The sequence below is a fragment of the Bufo bufo genome, chromosome 2 (assembly GCF_905171765.1).
Source record: "Bufo bufo chromosome 2, aBufBuf1.1, whole genome shotgun sequence".
NCBI classification, from domain to species: domain Eukaryota; kingdom Metazoa; phylum Chordata; class Amphibia; order Anura; family Bufonidae; genus Bufo; species Bufo bufo.
This window is the reverse complement of record NC_053390.1, coordinates 626,797,373-626,817,048: the sequence shown is the minus strand read 5'-3', so window position 1 is coordinate 626,817,048 and position 19,676 is coordinate 626,797,373.

Genomic DNA, 19,676 nt, shown 5'->3' with positions numbered 1-19,676 from the left:
ACAAGTGACCCCATTTTGGAAAGAAGACACCCCAAGGTATTCCGTGAGGGGCATGGCGAGTTCCTAGAATTTTTTATTTTTTGTCACAAGTTAGTGGAAAATGCTTATTTTTTTTTTTTTTTTTTTTCATACAAAGTCTCATATTCCACTAACTTGTGACAAAAAATAAAAACTTCCATGAACTCACTATGCCCATCAGCGAATACCTTGGGGTCTCTTCTTTCCAAAATGGGGTCACTTGTGGGGTAGTTATACTGCCCTGGCATTCTAGGGGCCCAAATGTGTGGTAAGGAGTTTGAAATCAAATTCTGTAAAAAATGACCTGTGAAATCCGAAAGGTGCTCTTTTGAATATGGGCCCCTTTGCCCACCTCGGCTGCAAAAAAGTGTCACACATCTGGTATCTCCGTAATCGGGAGAAGTTGGGGAATGTGTTTTGGGGTGTCATTTTACATATACCCATGCTGGGTGAGAGAAATATCTTGGCAAAAGACAACTTTTCCCATTTTTTTATACAAAGTTGGCATTTGACCAAGATATTTATCTCACCCAGCATGGGTATATGTAAAAAGACACCCCAAAACACATTCCTCAACTTCTCCTGAATACAGAGATACCAGATGTGTGACACTTTTTTGCAGCCTAGGTGGGCAAAGGGGCCCACATTCCAAAGAGCACCTTTCGGATTTCACAGGTCATTTACCTACTTACCACACATTTGGGCCCCTAGAATGCCAGGGCAGTATAACTACCCCACAAGTGACCCCATTTTGGAAAGAAGAGACCCCAAGGTATTCGCTGATGGGCATAGTGAGTTCATGGAAGTTTTTATTTTTTGTCACAAGTTTGTGGAATATGAGACTTTGTATGAAAAAAAAAAAAAAAAAAAAAAATCATCATTTTCCACTAACTTGTGAAAAAAAATAAAAAATTCTAGGAACTCGCCATGCCCCTCACGGAATACCTTGGGGTGTCTTCTTTCCAAAATGGGGTCACTTGTGGGGTAGTTATACTGCCCTGGTATTCTAGGGGCCCAAATGTGTGGTAAGGAGTTTGAAATCAAATTCTGTAAAAAATGACCTGTGAAATCCGAAAGGTGCTCTTTGGAATATGGGCCCCTTTGCCCACCTAGGCTGCAAAAAAGTGTCACACATCTGGTATCCCCGTACTCAGGAGAAGTTGAGGAATGTGTTTTGGGGTGTCTTTTTACATATACCCATGCTGGGTGAGATAAATATCTTGGTCAAATGACAACTTTGTATAAAAAAATGGGAAAAGTTGTCTTTTGCCAAGATATTTCTCTCACCCAGCATGGGTATATATAAAATGACACCCCAAAACACATTCCCCACCTTCTCCTGAGTACGGAGATACCAGATGTGTGACACTTTTTTGCAGCCTAGGTGGGCAAAGGGGCCCATATTCCAAAGAGCACCTTTCGGATTTCACAGGTCATTTTTTACAGAATTTGATTTCAAACTCCTTACCACACATTTGGGCCCCTAGAATGCCAGGGCAGTATAACTACCCCACAAGTGACCCCATTTTGGAAAGAAGAGACCCCAAGGTATTCGCTGATGGGCATAGTGAGTTCATAGAACTTTTTATTTTTTGTCACAAGTTAGTGGAATATGAGACTTTGTAAGAAAAAAAAAAAAAAAAATCATCATTTTCCGCTAACTTGTGACAAAAAATAAAAAGTTCTATGAACTCACTATGCCCATCAGCGAATAACTTAGGGTGTGTACTTTCAGAAATGGGGTCATTTGTGGGGTGTTTGTACTGTCTGGGCATTGTAGAACCTCAGGAAACATGACAGGTGCTCAGAAAGTCAGAGCTGCTTCAAAAAGCGGAAATTCACATTTTTGTACCATAGTTTGTAAACGCTATAACTTTTACCCAAACCATTTTTTTTTTACCCAAACATTTTTTTTTTATCAAAGACATGTAGAACTATAAATTTAGAGCAAAATTTCTATATGGATGTCGTTTTTTTTGCAAAATTTTACAACTGAAAGTGAAAAATGTTTTTTTTTGCAAAAAAATCGTTAAATTTCGATTAATAACAAAAAAAGTAAAAATGTCAGCAGCAATGAAATACCACCAAATGAAAGCTCTATTAGTGAGAAGAAAAGGAGGTAAAATTCATTTGGGTGGTAAGTTGCATGACCGAGCAATAAACGGTGAAAGTAGTGTAGGTCAGAAGTGTAAAAAGTGGCCTGGTCTTTCAGGGTGTTTAAGCACTGGGGGCTGAGGTGGTTAAACACACACACACACGTGCAGGCAACTGACTGCTATTTATTCACAGTCAAAAAATAATAATATTTTTTAATGTAATCTAATGTGACACCAGATTTGAGTTGCGCAGGTGACGCTATGCACTTGCAGGGCCTTAAACACACACGTGCAGGCAACTGACTGCTATTTATTCACAGTCAAAATTGTTTTGTTTTTTTAAATGTAATCTAATGTGACACCAAATTTGAGTTGCGCTGGTGACACTATGCACTTGCAGGGCCTTAAACACACACACACGTGCAGGCAACTGACTGCTTTTTATTCACAGTCAATTTTTTTTATTTTTTTTAAATGTAATCTCCTGTGACACCAGATTTGAGTTGCGCTGGTGACCCTATGCACTTGCAGGGCAAGAAACACACACGTGCAGGCAACTGACTGCTATTTATTCACAGTCAAAATATATATATATATTTTTTAATGTAATCTACTGTGACATCAGATTTTAGTTGCACTGGTGACACTATACACTTGCAGGGCAAGAAACACACACACACACGTGCAGGCAACTGACTGCTATTTATTCACAGTCAAAATAGTTTTTTTTTCCAAAATGTAATCTAATGTTACACCAAATTTGAGTTGCGCTGGTGACACTATGCAGTTGCAGGGCACGAAACACACACACATGCAGGCAACTGACTGCTATTTATTCACAGTCAAAATTGTTGTTTTTTTAAAATGTAATCAACTGTGACACCAGATTTGAGTTGCGCTGGTGACACTATGCACTTGCAGGGCCTTAAACACACACACACACGTGCAGGCAACTGACTGCTATTTATTCACAGTCAAAAAATAATAATATTTTTTAATGTAATCTAATGTGACACCAGATTTGAGTTGCGCTGGTGACGCTATGCACTTGCAGGGCCTTAAACACACACGTGCAGGCAACTGACTGCTATTTATTCACAGTCAAATTGTTTTGTTTTTTTAAATGTAATCTACTGTGACACCAGATTTGAGTTGTGCTGGTGACCCTATGCACTTGCAGGGCAAGAAACACACACACACGTGCAGGCAACTGACTGCTATTTATTCACAGTTAAAATATATATATTTTTGTTTTATGTAATCTACTGTGACATCAGATTTTAGTTGCGCTGGTGACACTTTACACTTGCAGGGCCTTAAACACACACACACACGTGCAGGCAACTGACTGCTATTTATTCACAGTCAAAAAATAATAATATTTTTTTAATGTAATCTAATGTGACACCAAATTTGAGTTGCGCTGGTGACACTATGCACTTGCAGGGCACGAAACACACACACACGTACAGGCAACTGACTGCTATTTATTCACAGTCAAAATTGTTTTGTTTTTTTTAAATGTAATCTACTGTGACACCAGATTTGAGTTACGCTGGTGACATTATGCACTTGCAGGGCCTTAAACACACACACACGTGCAGGCAACTGACTGCTATTTATTCACAGTCAAAATAGTTTTTTTTTTAAAAATGTAATCTAATTTTACACTAAATTTGAGTTGCGCTGGTAACACTATGCAGTTGCAGGGCCTTAAACACACACACACATGCAGGCAACTGACTGCTATTTATTCACAGTCAAAATTGTTGTTTTTTTAAAATGTAATCAACTGTGACACCAGATTTGAGTTGCGCTGGAGACACTATGCACTTGCAGGGCCTTAACCACCTCCGGACCGCCTAACGCAGGATCGCGTTCCGGACGTGGCAGCGCTGCGCACAGTCACGCATATACGCGTCATCTCGCGAGACGCGAGACTTCCTGTGAACGCGCGCACACAGGCGCGCGCGCTCACAGGAACGGAAGGTAAGAGAGTTGATCTCCAGCCTGCCAGCGGCGATCGTTCGCTGGCAGGCTGGAGATGTGTTTTTTTTAACCCCTAACAGGTATATTAGACGCTGTTTTGATAACAGCGTCTAATATACCTGCTACCTGGTCCTCTGGTGGTCCCATTTGTTTGGATCGACCACCAGAGGACACAGGTAGCTCAGTAAAGTAGCACCAAGCACCACTACACTACACTACACCCCCCCCCCCGTCACTTATTAACCCCTTATTAGCCCCTGATCACCCCTAATCACCCCTGATCACCCCATATAGACTCCCTGATCACCCCCCTGTCATTGATTACCCCCCTGTCATTGATCAACCCCCTGTAAAGCTCCATTCAGACGTCCGCATGATTTTTACGGATCCACTGATAGATGGATCGGATCCGCAAAACGCATCCGGACGTCTGAATGAAGCCTTACAGGGGCGTGATCAATGACTGTGGTGATCACCCCATATAGACTCCCTGATCACCCCCCTGTCATTGATTACCCCCCTGTCATTGATTACCCCCCTGTAAAGCTCCATTCAGATGTCCGCATGATTTTTACGGATGCACTGATACATGGATCGGATCCGCAAAACGCATCCGGTCGTCTGAATGAAGCCTTACAGGGGCATGATCAATGACTGTGGTGATCACCCCCCTGTCATTGATTACCCCCCTGTAAAGCTCCATTCAGATGTCCGCATGATTTTTACGGATGCACTGATAGATGGATCGGATCCGCAAAACGCATCCGGACGTCTGAATGAAGCCTTACAGGGGCATGATCAATGACTGTGGTGATCACCCCATATAGACTCCCTGATCACCCCCCTGTCATTGATTACCCCCCTGTCATTGATTACCCCCCTGTAAAGCTCCATTCAGATGTCCGCATGATTTTTACGGATGCACTGATAGATGGATCGGATCCGCAAAACGCATCCGGACGTCTGAATGAAGCCTTACAGGGGCATGATCAATGACTGTGGTGATCACCCCATATAGACTCCCTGATCACCCCCCTGTAAAGCTCCATTCAGATGTCCGCATGATTTTTACGGATGCACTGATATATGGATCGGATCCGCAAAACGCATCCGGTCGTCTGAATGAAGCCTTACAGGGGCATGATCAATGACTGTGGTGATCACCCCCCTGTCATTGATTACCCCCCTGTAAAGCTCCATTCAGATGTCCGCATGATTTTTACGGATGCACTGATAGATGGATCGGATCCGCAAAACGCATCCGGACGTCTGAATGAAGCCTTACAGGGGCATGATCAATGACTGTGGTGATCACCCCATATAGACTCCCTGATCACCCCCCTGTCATTGATTACCCCCCTGTCATTGATTACCCCCCTGTCATTGATTACCCCCCTGTAAAGCTCCATTCAGATGTCCGCATGATTTTTACGGATGCACTGATAGATGGATCGGATCCGCAAAACGCATCCGGACGTCTGAATGAAGCCTTACAGGGGCGTGATCAATGACTGTGGTGATCACCCCATATAGACTCCCTGATTACCCCCCTGTCATTGATTACCCCCCTGTAAAGATCCATTCAGATGTCCGCATGATTTTTACGGATGCACTGATAGATGGATCGGATCCGCAAAACGCATCCGGACGTCTGAATGAAGCCTTACACGGGCGTGATCAATGACTGTGGTTATCACCCCATATAGACTCCCTGATCACCCCCCTTTCATTGATCACCCCCCTGTCATTGATCACCCCCCTGTCATTGATCACCCCCCTGTCATTGATCACCCCTCTGTAAGGCTCCATTCAGATATTTTTTTGGCCCAAGTTAGCGGAATTATTTTTTTTTTTTTCTTACAAAGTCTCATATTCCACTAACTTGTGTCAAAAAATAAAATCTCACATGAACTCACCATACCCCTCACGGAATCCAAATGCGTAAAATTTTTTAGACATTTATATTCCAGACTTCTTCTCACGCTTTAGGGCCCCTAGAATGCCAGGGCAGTATAAATACCCCACATGTGACCCCATTTCGGAAAGAAGACACCCCCAGGTATTCCGTGAGGGGCATATTGAGTCCATGAAAGATTGAAATTTTTGTCCCAAGTTAGCGGAACGGGAGACTTTGTGAGAAAAAAATTAAAAATATCAATTTCCGCTAACTTGTGCCAAAAAAAAAAAATTTCTATGAACTCGCCATGCCCCTCATTGAATACCTTGGGGTGTCTTCTTTCCAAAATGGGGTCACATGTGGGGTATTTATACTGCCCTGGCATTCTAGGGGCCCCAAAGCGTGAGAAGAAGTCTGGTATCCAAATGTCTAAAAATGCCCTCCTAAAAGGAATTTGGGCACCTTTGCGCATCTAGGCTGCAAAAAAGTGTCACACATCTGGTATCGCCGTACTCAGGAGAAGTTGGGGAATGTGTTTTGGGGTGTCTTTTTACATATACCCATGCTGGGTGAGAGAAATATCTTGGTCAAATGCCAACTTTGTATAAAAAAATGGGAAAAGTTGTCTTTTGCCAAGATATTTCTCTCACCCAGCATGGGTATATGTAAAATGACACCCCAAAACACATTCCCCAACTTCTCCTGAATACGGCGATACCACATGTGTGACACTTTTTTGCAGCCTAGGTGGGCAAAGGGGCCCATATTCCAAAGAGCACCTTTAGGATTTCACAGGTCATTTACCTACTTACCACACATTAGGGCCCCTGGAAAATGCCAGGGCAGTATAACTACCCCACAAGTGACCCCATTTTCGAAAGAAGACACCCCAAGGTATTCCGTGAGGGGCATGGCGAGTTCCTAGAATTTTTTATTTTTTGTCACAAGTTAGTGGAAAATGCTTATTTTTTTTTTTTTTTTTTTTTCATACAAAGTCTCATATTCCACTAACTTGTGACAAAAAATAAAAACTTCCATGAACTCACTATGCCCATCAGCGAATACCTTGGGGTCTCTTCTTTCCAAAATGGGGTCACTTGTGGGGTAGTTATACTGCCCTGGCATTCTAGGGGCCCAAATGTGTGGTAAGGAGTTTGAAATCAAATTCTGTAAAAAATGACCTGTGAAATCCGAAAGGTGCTCTTTTGAATATGGGCCCCTTTGCCCACCTTGGCTGCAAAAAAGTGTCACACATCTGGTATCTCCGTAATCGGGAGAAGTTGGGGAATGTGTTTTGGGGTGTCATTTTACATATACCCATGCTGGGTGAGAGAAATATCTTGGCAAAAGACAACTTTTCCCATTTTTTTATACAAAGTTGGCATTTGACCAAGATATTTATCTCACCCAGCATGGGTATATGTAAAAAGACACCCCAAAACACATTCCTCAACTTCTCCTGAATACAGAGATACCAGATGTGTGACACTTTTTTGCAGCCTAGGTGGGCAAAGGGGCCCACATTCCAAAGAGCACCTTTCGGATTTCACAGGTCATTTACCTACTTACCACACATTTGGGCCCCTAGAATGCCAGGGCAGTATAACTACCCCACAAGTGACCCCATTTTGGAAAGAAGAGACCCCAAGGTATTCGCTGATGGGCATAGTGAGTTCATGGAAGTTTTTATTTTTTGTCACAAGTTTGTGGAATATGAGACTTTGTATGAAAAAAAAAAAAAAAAAAAAAAATCATCATTTTCCACTAACTTGTGACAAAAAATAAAAAATTCTAGGAACTCGCCATGCCCCTCACGGAATACCTTGGGGTGTCTTCTTTCCAAAATGGGGTCACTTGTGGGGTAGTTATACTGCCCTGGTATTCTAGGGGCCCAAATGTGTGGTAAGGAGTTTGAAATCAAATTCTGTAAAAAATGACCTGTGAAATCCGAAAGGTGCTCTTTGGAATATGGGCCCCTTTGCCCACCTAGGCTGCAAAAAAGTGTCACACATCTGGTATCCCCGTACTCAGGAGAAGTTGAGGAATGTGTTTTGGGGTGTCTTTTTACATATACCCATGCTGGGTGAGATAAATATCTTGGTCAAATGACAACTTTGTATAAAAAAATGGGAAAAGTTGTCTTTTGCCAAGATATTTCTCTCACCCAGCATGGGTATATATAAAATGACACCCCAAAACACATTCCCCACCTTCTCCTGAGTACGGAGATACCAGATGTGTGACACTTTTTTGCAGCCTAGGTGGGCAAAGGGGCCCATATTCCAAAGAGCACCTTTCGGATTTCACAGGTCATTTTTTACAGAATTTGATTTCAAACTCCTTACCACACATTTGGGCCCCTAGAATGCCAGGGCAGTATAACTACCCCACAAGTGACCCCATTTTGGAAAGAAGAGACCCCAAGGTATTCGCTGATGGGCATAGTGAGTTCATAGAACTTTTTATTTTTTGTCACAAGTTAGTGGAATATGAGACTTTGTAAGAAAAAAAAAAAAAAATCATCATTTTCCGCTAACTTGTGACAAAAAATAAAAAGTTCTATGAACTCACTATGCCCATCAGCGAATACCTTAGGGTGTGTACTTTCAGAAATGGGGTCATTTGTGGGGTGTTTGTACTGTCTGGGCATTGTAGAACCTCAGGAAACATGACAGGTGCTCAGAAAGTCAGAGCTGCTTCAAAAAGCGGAAATTCACATTTTTGTACCATAGTTTGTAAACGCTATAACTTTTACCCAAACCATTTTTTTTTTACCCAAACATTTTTTTTTTATCAAAGACATGTAGAACTATAAATTTAGAGCAAAATTTCTATATGGATGTCGTTTTTTTTGCAAAATTTTACAACTGAAAGTGAAAAATGTTTTTTTTTTGCAAAAAAATCGTTAAATTTCGATTAATAACAAAAAAAGTAAAAATGTCAGCAGCAATGAAATACCACCAAATGAAAGCTCTATTAGTGAGAAGAAAAGGAGGTAAAATTCATTTGGGTGGTAAGTTGCATGACCGAGCAATAAACGGTGAAAGTAGTGTAGGTCAGAAGTGTAAAAAGTGGCCTGGTCTTTCAGGGTGTTTAAGCACTGGGGGCTGAGGTGGTTAAACACACACACACACGTGCAGGCAACTGACTGCTATTTATTCACAGTCAAAAAATAATAATATTTTTTAATGTAATCTAATGTGACACCAGATTTGAGTTGCGCAGGTGACGCTATGCACTTGCAGGGCCTTAAACACACACGTGCAGGCAACTGACTGCTATTTATTCACAGTTAAATTTATTTTAAATTTTTTTAATGTAATCTACTGTGACACCAGATTTGAGTTGCGCTGGTGACACTATGCACTTGCAGGGCACGAAACACACACACGTGTGCAGGCAACTGACTGCTATTTATTCACAGTCAAATTATTATTATTTTTTTAAATGTAATCTAATGTGATAGAAAATTTTTGTTGCGCTGGTGACACTATGCAGTTGCAGGGCACGAAACACACACACACGTGCAGGCAACTGACTGCTATTTATTCACAGTCAAACTTTGATTTAATTTTTTTTAATGTAATCTACCGTGACACCAGATTTGAGTTACGCTGGTGACACTATGCACTTGCAGGGCCTTACACACACACACACGTGCAGGCAACTGACTGCTATTTATTCACAGTCAAAATTGTTGTTGTTTTTTAAATGTAATCTAATGTGACACCAAATTTGAGTTGCGCTGGTGACAATATGCAGTTGCTGGGCACGAAACACACACGCACGTGCAGGCAACTTAATGCTATTTATTCACAGTCAAAATTGTTTTGTTTTTTTAAATGCAATCTAATGTGACACCAAATTTGAGTTGCGCTGGTGACACTATGCACTTGCAGGCAACGAAACACACACAAACGTGCAGGCAACTGACTGCTATTTATTCACAGTCAAAATTATTATTATTTTTTTTAATGTAATCTACAGTGACACCAGATTTGAGTTGCGCAGGTGACGCTATGCACTTGCAGGGCCTTAAACACACACGTGCAGGCAACTGACTGCTATTTATTCACAGTTAAATTAATTTTTTATTTTTTTAATGTAATCTACTGTGACACCAGATTTGAGTTGCGCTGGTGACACTATGCACTTGCAGGGCACGAAACACACACACGTGTGCAGGCAACTGACTGCTATTTATTCACAGTCAAACTTTGATTTAATTTTTTTAATGTAATCTACCGTGACACCAGATTTGAGTTACGCTGGTGACACTATGCACTTGCAGGGCCTTACACACACACACACACACACGTGCAGGCAACTGACTACTATTTATTCACAGTCAAAATTGTTGTTGTTTTTTAAATGTAATCTAATGTGACACCAAATTTAAGTTGCGCTGGTGACAATATGCAGTTGCAGGGCACGAAACACACACGCACGTGCAGGCAACTTAATGCTATTTATTCACAGTCAAAATTGTTTTGTTTTTTTAAATGCAATCTAATGTGACACCAAATTTGAGTTTTGCTGGTGACACTATGCACTTGCAGGCAACGAAACACACACAAACGTGCAGGCAACTGACTGCTATTTATTCACAGTCAAAATTATTATTATTTTTTTAATGTAATCTACTGTGACACCAGATTTGAGTTGCGCTGGTGACACTATGCATTTGCAGGGCCTTAAACACACACACACGTGCAGGCAACTGACTGCTTTTTATTCACAGTCAAAATAGTTTTGTTTTTTTAAATGTAATCTAATGTGACACCAAATTTGAGTTGCGCTGGTGACACTATGCACTTGCAGGCCACGAAACACACACACACGTGCAGGCAACTGACTGCTATTTATTCACAGTCAAAAATTTTTTTTTTTTTTAATGTAATCTACTGTGACACCAGATTTGAGTTGCGCTGGTGACACTATGCACTTGCAGGGCCTTAAACACACACACACACACGTGCAGGCAACTGACTGCTATTTATTTACAGTTAAATTAATTTTTTATTTTTTTAATGTAATCTACTGTGACACCAGATTTGAGTTGCGCAGGTGACGCTATGAACTTGCAGGGCCTTAAACACACACACGCGTGCAGGCAACTGACTGCTATTTATTCACAGTCAAAATTGTTGTTTTTTTAAAAATGTAATCTACTGTGACACCAGATTTGAGTTGCGCAGGTGACACTATGCACTTGCAGGGCCTTAAACACACACACACACACACACGTGCAGGCAACTGACTGCTATTTATGCACAGTCAATTTTTTTTTAATGTAATCTACTGTGACACCAGATTTGAGTTACCCTGGTGACACTATGCACTTGCAGGGCACGAAACACACACACACACGTGCAGGCAACTGACTGCTATTTATTCACAGTCAAAATATATATATTTTTTTATGTAATCTAATGTGACACCAAATTTGAGTTGCGCTGGTGACACTATGCACTTGCAGGCCACGAAACACACACACACACACGTGCAGGCAACTGACTGCTATTTATTCACAGTCAAAATATATATATTTTTTTTTAATGTAATCTACTGTGACACCAGATTTTAGTTGCGCTGGTGACACTATGCACTTGCAGGGCACGAAACACACATGCGTGCAGACAACTTACTGCTATTTATTTAAAGTCAAAATTGTTTTGTTTTTTTAAATGTAATCTACTGTGACACCAGATTTGACTTTGCGCTGGTGACACTATGCACTTGCAGGGCACGAAACACACACACACACGTGCAGGCAACTGACTGCTATTCATTCACAGTCAAAAATATATATTTTTTTTATGTAATCTACTGTGACACCAGATTTGAGTTGCGCAGGTGACACTATGCACTTGCAGAGCCTTAAACACACACACACGTGCAGGCAACTGACTGCTATTTATGCACAGTCAAATTTTTTTTTTTTTTTTTTTAATGTAATCTACTGTGACACCAGATTTGAGTTGCGCAGGTGACACTATGCACTTGCAGAGCCTTAAACACACACACACACGTGCAGGCAACTGACTGCTATTTATGCACAGTCAAAATGTATTTTTATTTTTTTAATGTAATCTACTGTGACAACAGATTTGAGTTGCGCTGGTGACACTATGCACTTGCAGGGCCTTAAACACACACACACGTGCAGGCAACTGACTGCTTTTTATTCACAGTCAAAATTATATATATTTTTTTATGTCATCTACTGTGACACCAGATTTGAGTTGCACTGGTGACACTATGCACTTGCAGGGCACGAAACACACACACACACACACACACGTGCAGGCAACTGACTGCTATTTATTCACAGTCCAATTTTATTATTTTTTTTAAAATGTAATCTACTGTGACACCAGATTTTAGTTGCGCTGGTGACACTATGCACTTGCAGGGCACGAAACACACATGCGTGCAGACAACTTACTGCTATTCATTCACAGTCAAAATTTTTAATTTTTTTATGTAATCTACTGTGACACCAGATTTGAGTTTCGCTGGTGACACTATGCACTTGCAGGGCACGAAACACACACACGTGCAGGCAACTGACCGCTATTTATTCACAGTCAAAATTGTTGTCTTTTTTAAAATGTAATCTACTGTGACACCAGATATGAGTTGCGCTGGTGACACTATGCACTTGCAGGCCATGAAACACACAATCGCGTGCAGGCAACTGCTATTATATTACAGTCAAAAAAGTTTTTTTTTTTTTAAATGCAAGCTACTGTGACACCAGATATGAGTGATGGCACTGGGCAAGTGGGCACAGTATACGCTGTGAGCCTGACACACGCTGGTAGGAAACTGCAATTAGATTACACAGAAAAAAAAAAAAAGCAGACTAATGTTCTAGCCCTTAAAAAGGGCTTTTTGGGGTGCTGTCCTTACAGCAGAGATCAGATTAGTCTTTCAGGACTGTAGTGGACACTGAATACACTAACCTAGCTATCGATTTCCCTATTAAATCAGCAGCAGCTACACTGTCCCTCCTCTCACTCTGAATGCAGCTTCCGAATTAATCTAAAATGGATGCTGTCCAGGAGGTGGGAGGGTATGATGCTGATTGGCTGGAATGTGTCTGCTGACTGTGAGGTACAGGGTCAAAGTTTACTCAATGATGATGAATAGGGGGCGGTCCGAACATCGCATATGTTCGCCCGCCGCGGCAAACACGGACAAGCTATGTTCGCCGGGAACTGTTCGCCGGCGAATAGTTTGGGACATCTCTATTTATCGTCACTACCCCCCAAGTCGGGAGTGGGTAATTGTCGCGCGCCTGCTGCCTTCCTTGCAATTTTGTGCTTTAATAAATTGACCCACCCTCTCTGGGTGGTTCACAATAAGGAAAAAAAAGTACAAAGGCAACAACAGCCAATAAGATTTCAGCCATTGACCTCCCTTGGATGTGGTATCCCTTTCTCAAGCTCCCTCTCCAGCATCGAACCCTGATTCCCCATTACCCGTGATCACCATGGTAGGTGCAGAAAAGAACATCTAAAGTTGATAGGGCAGACATCCGAATGGATCGTCGCCGTCACGAGGACGTGCAATCGCTCAGAGGTTATCTAGAGTCACCAATGCGGCAGCAGGCCCTCGCCCCTAAGGTTTTAGATGGTCAGATCTGCAGGCCCTTGCTCCAAATATTTTTGAGGGTCACCAGCAGGCCATCAATCATAATTTTTCAAGGGTGTGTATGATGTCCTCCTTTATGTGTAACAAAGGGTGTTTTGGAGTGCTGGTTCCTTGTAATTTTTGGCAGCCCTTTCACTTAGTGCATAGGCTTTTTGAGTGTAGGAGTCCCACTACCTAAACTATTGTACCACAATGTGAATGAATGTGAACTTTATGTGATATACAGGCTGTTTTGGAGTGCCTCTTGCTTGTAATTTTATTTCAGCACTTGCACTTTATACAATTGAATATACAGAAAAGAATGTTTCCTAACAATGTTTCCTTTAAAATTACAAGGAAAATTGTATTTAATACAGTGTTTAGATGCACAGTTGTGAAGACATGAGCAAAATCATATCTGATGACAATGTAAAGGCTCTTAACAAATAGTTGCGGGGTAGAGGAGTGTCGTATCACAACTCTGGGGTGTTACATTCCCCCTTACTTTGAGTTAAGCCGCCCTCAGATTATGCTTAGGACGGGAGGAACCCAAATAAATAAAAGTCTTGCATGTAATACACAGACAAAGACAAACATGAAACGGCTACCCTGAGGTTCCTTCCCGCATGAGTAGGGTGTCCTAAGTAACAGTTTCCCTCTAAGTATAACCAGTGAACCAACGGTCTGCACAAAGCACTCACTACTGACTGACTTTGAAGTATTGTCCACCGATACCAAAGAAAGCATGGGGGTGTCTTTATTCTGTAGTCCTACAATTATGTAGTGAAATGCCCGGAAATGGAAGGGTGGCTTTATCCTGTATTCCCCTCCCTGCACCAAAGTCAAAATATAAGGCTTATAGCACAATCACTATGGTGACTATGGTTAGCTAAAAGTGGCTCTAAGGTTTGAGGCTCTTTACCTTAGGCAAAGGCACAGAGGGGGAGGAATCAGCTTCTCCATGCACTTCTGGCAGTCACAGAAGGAGGGTATAATAATCCCATAAAACTCCTGGAAGACACTTTAGGATAGGAGCAATCCTGAACAAATAACAAACAGGAAGGAGGGGTCAAAAACTCCTCTAACCATTCCCGAAGCAGCGGGGTTACCCGTGTAGTTACTAGACCTGCCTGGGACTTACCACTTGGTCCTACCCTGGGTACCTATGGGCATATAACACCGGGTGTATGCCATTAGTATTAAGCGTCCAGATAGGCAGTCCGTATAAATGGGGGAGAGAACAAGAGCTGTAAAGCAAGGCACACAAAAGTAAGGTGCTACACATCTGGCTAAGGGCAAAGGTTAAGTGTAATATCACAATAAGTGCATGAAGGTCACATTGCGGCACCTAGAAAAGAATACACACAATAGGCATATGATACTTGAACGTTGCTCAACCTGTAAAATTAAATGAATTAACAGTGCAATAATAAAGCAATAGAGATCACAAAGAGCTCAGGTACACGTTTAAGTCCTTTCTTTGGGTGCAAGCTTATAACTTTGCATAACCTGTAAACTTAAGTGCAAAATCAGTGCAAAGACGTTATGCATTTTTTAGTGCAAAGATGCGCTCAAATATGACTTGAGTCCTTTTTCTTGAAGTGCTTGTTTTAGAATCCTCTGGAAACAGGTAACAGTCAATTGTAATCCACAGGAACAATAAAGTTAATTATAATCCAATGAGGTATAAAATGTTATGTAAAAGCACATAAAATAGCAGCATAAGAAGAACCATAGTTCCATGAGGCTCTCAAGTAACCTGAGAAAGGGGGTAAAACAATGTGAACTGGGGCATAAAACAGTTGATGATGAGGGAGTCCTCACAAGAGTGGCCATTCAGCTGAGGCTGTAACTTGTGGCAACTGGAAACAACAAAACTGGCCAACAGTCTCTCAGTCTTCAAGACCAGTCCACACTGTGGCTCCCATTAGTATTTATTTTAGAATGAGAAGGGCATTTAGAGAAGGACTTCCAGGTCCTCCTCGCTGCTAGAGCTACTAAAGCTCATTAGGGGGCGATCCTGCTTTTGATAGCTCAACTTGGCAGCTGTAGTGGTGCGCCACTGCCCTCTAGTGGTGCTCTTGGTATTTGGCTGCGCAGTCAGCCTGATGAATGCAGCTGTAACATGCTGTAAGCCGGGATCCCTAGCCGGTGCAGAGGTGGGCAAAACCTCCAGCTTAAGGGGGCTCTGGTAGGCAAACTGGAGGTGCCTGTGGCAGCTTCCAGGGTAGGATATATGGCTACACCCTGGGATTGAAGGTCAGGACTGAATTGTTAATCTGGCCCACCCGTAGTGTGGGGGCTGCGGCCAGGTCAGGGATGAGGGGTTCTGGTTCTGGCTGGCCTTGTTCCCTGAACTGCATCCTGTCGTCCAGGGTTTCCTATAAGCAGCGGACTCTCCCTGCAGAGCCTGGGTCCTCCTGCCAGGACTCTGGAGTTAAGGCAGGGGATAATGGTTTAGCGAGTAGAGTCACTCCTGCCGCAAAGGGACCTTGCAGGGACCGCATTGGGGTGTACTGCACTTGGTCGCTCACATACAGGTTGTGGCGGGCCTGCGGCAAGTAGGGGCACTTAATGGAGCTGTGGACTACAAATATTTCAGCTTTAGAATGATGGTCTCTGAGGAAGCCCACTCCCTCGCTCCACAGCAAACGAGAGGACTGTCCCTGTGCGTCTGATGAGCTTAGGGTCGCTGGGCCGAGGGTCGTCTAGGACATGCTTGGCCCATTCCTCTATCGCAGTGTTATATTCCCATGGGGTCTGGGCGTGAGTAGGTTTCTCCAGCGGGACCTCAGGGTTAAGCCGTCCTGGCCTGGGGCTGTCTGCTCTGGGCGGCGGAGTGGAATCTCCAGCCGCCTCCGCCGCACCAGCAAGCGTGCGGAGCGGGGCCTGTTCGGGCCTACTAGAAGTGTCGGGACCTACCTGGCGCGGTGCAGGGGCAGCTACGGGCTGGACCGGGGCATCATGGAGGGAGACTGCTTCTATCTGTTGTTGCAGCCGGGTGGCCGGTTCCGGTGCCTCCTGCTGGTGCTTGGCCGTCTCTGGAGATGGGACATCAGTCACTGGAGGCATAGATGCGGTCGGTGATGCAGAGACCTCCGGGGCCTGGACAGCTTTGCTGGCGGTGGTTCCAGCAGGAGCAGGCTTGTCGTCGGTGGCCATCTTGGGGGACTTCTGGTCTGTGTGTTCACCTTCGCGGAGGGATCCACAGCCTCCGGGGTCCGGACTGTAGACTCAACGTCATCTTCCACGGGAGCGGGTTCAGGAACGGCGGCCATCTTTACTTAAACAGCGGTGGCCGTCTCACCACGAGTCGAGGAATCCACAGCCTCTGGGGACACTCCAAAAGTGCTGGGGCCAGCTCTCCTCACCAGTTGAGAGACCCAGATCTCCGGTGGGTGAGTCGCATAAACTGGTTCTCCCTGTACCGACATTTGGTCCCACTTGGGTTGTGTGAGCGCCATCTTCCTCTGCTGCTTAGTCTGGATCAATGTAGGAAGTTGGGGTGAAGCCCAGAGGGAGGAGTCTTCATTGCCTTGGCTCACATTACAGAGTTCTTGGTGGACAGGCTTGAGTTTTCCCACTTCTAGAGGGGCGTATTCAGCATTTTCGCGCTCCTGAGAGGGCGTTCTTGAGTTTTCCCGCTTCTGAAGAGCATGAAGAAGCGGCACCATTACAGGAATATGGCGGATTAACCCTTGGAGTGCTGGTGCGCATGGATTAGCGCTTTCTGGCACAGCAATAAAAGCAATAAAGTCAATTTTCAGGGTTTTGGCACAATTCTTAGGCCTTGTAGCAGTGTTAGGCATACAATTTTATCCTGCTGGCACACAATCTGATACTGTTGGCACACAGCTTGATCCTGTTGGCACACAGCTCGATCCTGTTTGCACACAGTTCGATCCTGTTATGGCACACAGTTTGATCCTGTTCTAGTGACACCAAAAATGCAATGAGCAGGAACGGGGTATACGCTGACGCCAAATTATGCAATGACTGGGTCAGGTGTAGATGACAGTCTATGTTTTGTTTGTGACGCCAATTGCAGAGTGCGCAGGGTATTATCACAGGGCCCTTCTAAGGTGTTATAAAGCACATCCAAGAGCAGGAATGCCAGAATGGTGTGATTGCCTATAATGTCTCTGTGTGGTGATGACAATGGTGTTAACGGTGTCTCCTACCTGGGTACGGCCGGACTCCTGGCTCCTGGCTCACTTGCAATAAATTGATTGTAGTGATAGTAGGAGTAATAGAGGGATTTTGCAGCAGAAATTGATGTCCAGACCTTTAAATAAAATTCAAACTTGTCTTTACTGATGATAACTTGAATCCAAACAGAATACAGCTTTGGTCTTAGCTCCCAGCAGGTTTTGGCAATGGTTGGCAGGAATGAATCTTCTGCACTATAAATCAAGAGCTTGCAGGAAAAGACGTCTGCTTAGTTGCTCTGAAACTGTGACAGGAATTTAGCTTCTGCACTTCTCTTTATCTTCTGCTATGTGGGGACTGACTAGCTGAGGAGGAATATGGCTTCTCCTTGGTCTCTGGACTTTACTCACAGATATATTCTCAGGGGATGCTTTCGTCCTGGAACTCTGGAGATTGTCTTTTTGCTTGTCATCCAGCTGAGGCTGCAGGGCTCAGGCTGGGGATTTGATCAATGTCTCAGCCGAGAAAAGATCCTGGCTTTCTTCCCTATGCAGGGGGAGCTCCTAACACACACACCCTACCCCTAGCAGGGTGTGGGCTACACTACACTCTAATTTCCTTCTCCGCCCAAAGTGTAGGATGTGGGAACAGTCCACACCTCCACAGAGGGGGAGCTAAGCTGGAATGAACCATTCCAGCTTAGATATACTAAACTGTAACTAGTTCCTTACCAACGCATTGCTGCCACCTGCGTGGCACAGTTGTGAAGACATGAGAAAAATCATATCTGATGACAATGTAAAGGCTCTTAACAGATAGTAGCTGGGTAGAAGAGTGTCATAACACAACTCTGGGGTGTTACAGTATCCCTTTCTCAAGCTCCCTCACGGGCATCGAACCCTGATTCCCGTTACCCGTGATCACCATGGTAGGCACAGAAAAGAACATCAAAAGTTTATAGGGAAGATATCCAAATGGATCGTGGATCTCACTGGGACGTGCGATCATGCAGAAGTTATCTAGAGTCAACAAAGCGGCAGCAGGGCCTCTCCTGTATAACGTTTCCTCATCCAAAATACCGCAGTGACATTCCCTGTAATTTTTTATTACTGATTCCACTAGCAGGGCATCTTAGGAGTCCTGTGTTGTTATTTATCGTCACTACCCCCCCCAAGTCGGGAGTGGGTAATTGTCGCACGCCTGCTGCCTTCCTTGCAATTTTGTGCTTTAATAAATTGACCCACCCTCTGTGGGTGGTTTACAATAAGGAAAAAAAAGTCAAGGCAACAACAGCCAACCAGATTTCAGCCACTAAAGAAATAAATATATCACCAGTCCGCAATAATGCTATGCAGCAGGTCCGAAAAGTGATGTGGGTTCAATCACGTTATAGACAGGTACAATATATGGGGTTCGGACCGCGCTTCTGGTCCAGGTCAGTGTGCAAGTTCTTAGTCCTTCTTACTTCCTCGTTTACAAAGAGAGCCTGAGGGCTGCAAATATCCCTCAAGTAGATATCCTGCAACCAATGGAATTATAATAGTGTGAGTCCGTATGTAACAGTAACCTGCATTCCACTGATTATACTCACACAATGTGAATCACACAAGGCGCAAATGTAATCCCTCCGTGGTAGGTTGTTCTTGTTCTATCAGAACAGCCACGTTTCCATGCAATCTGGTTAGATCCCCACACGGACTCAAATGATGTATACCTCAGACAAATCTATATTTCTTTTCTTCAGATTCCTGAAAATTTTCTGTGGACAAGAATGGCTTCTGCAATAGTGAAGCTCCGTATATACTTGTTTAAAACTTTTTATTTGTCCATACTTACAAGACAACTTTCTTAAAACAACTTTTTAAAACACATAAAATTCCCAGCGTCTG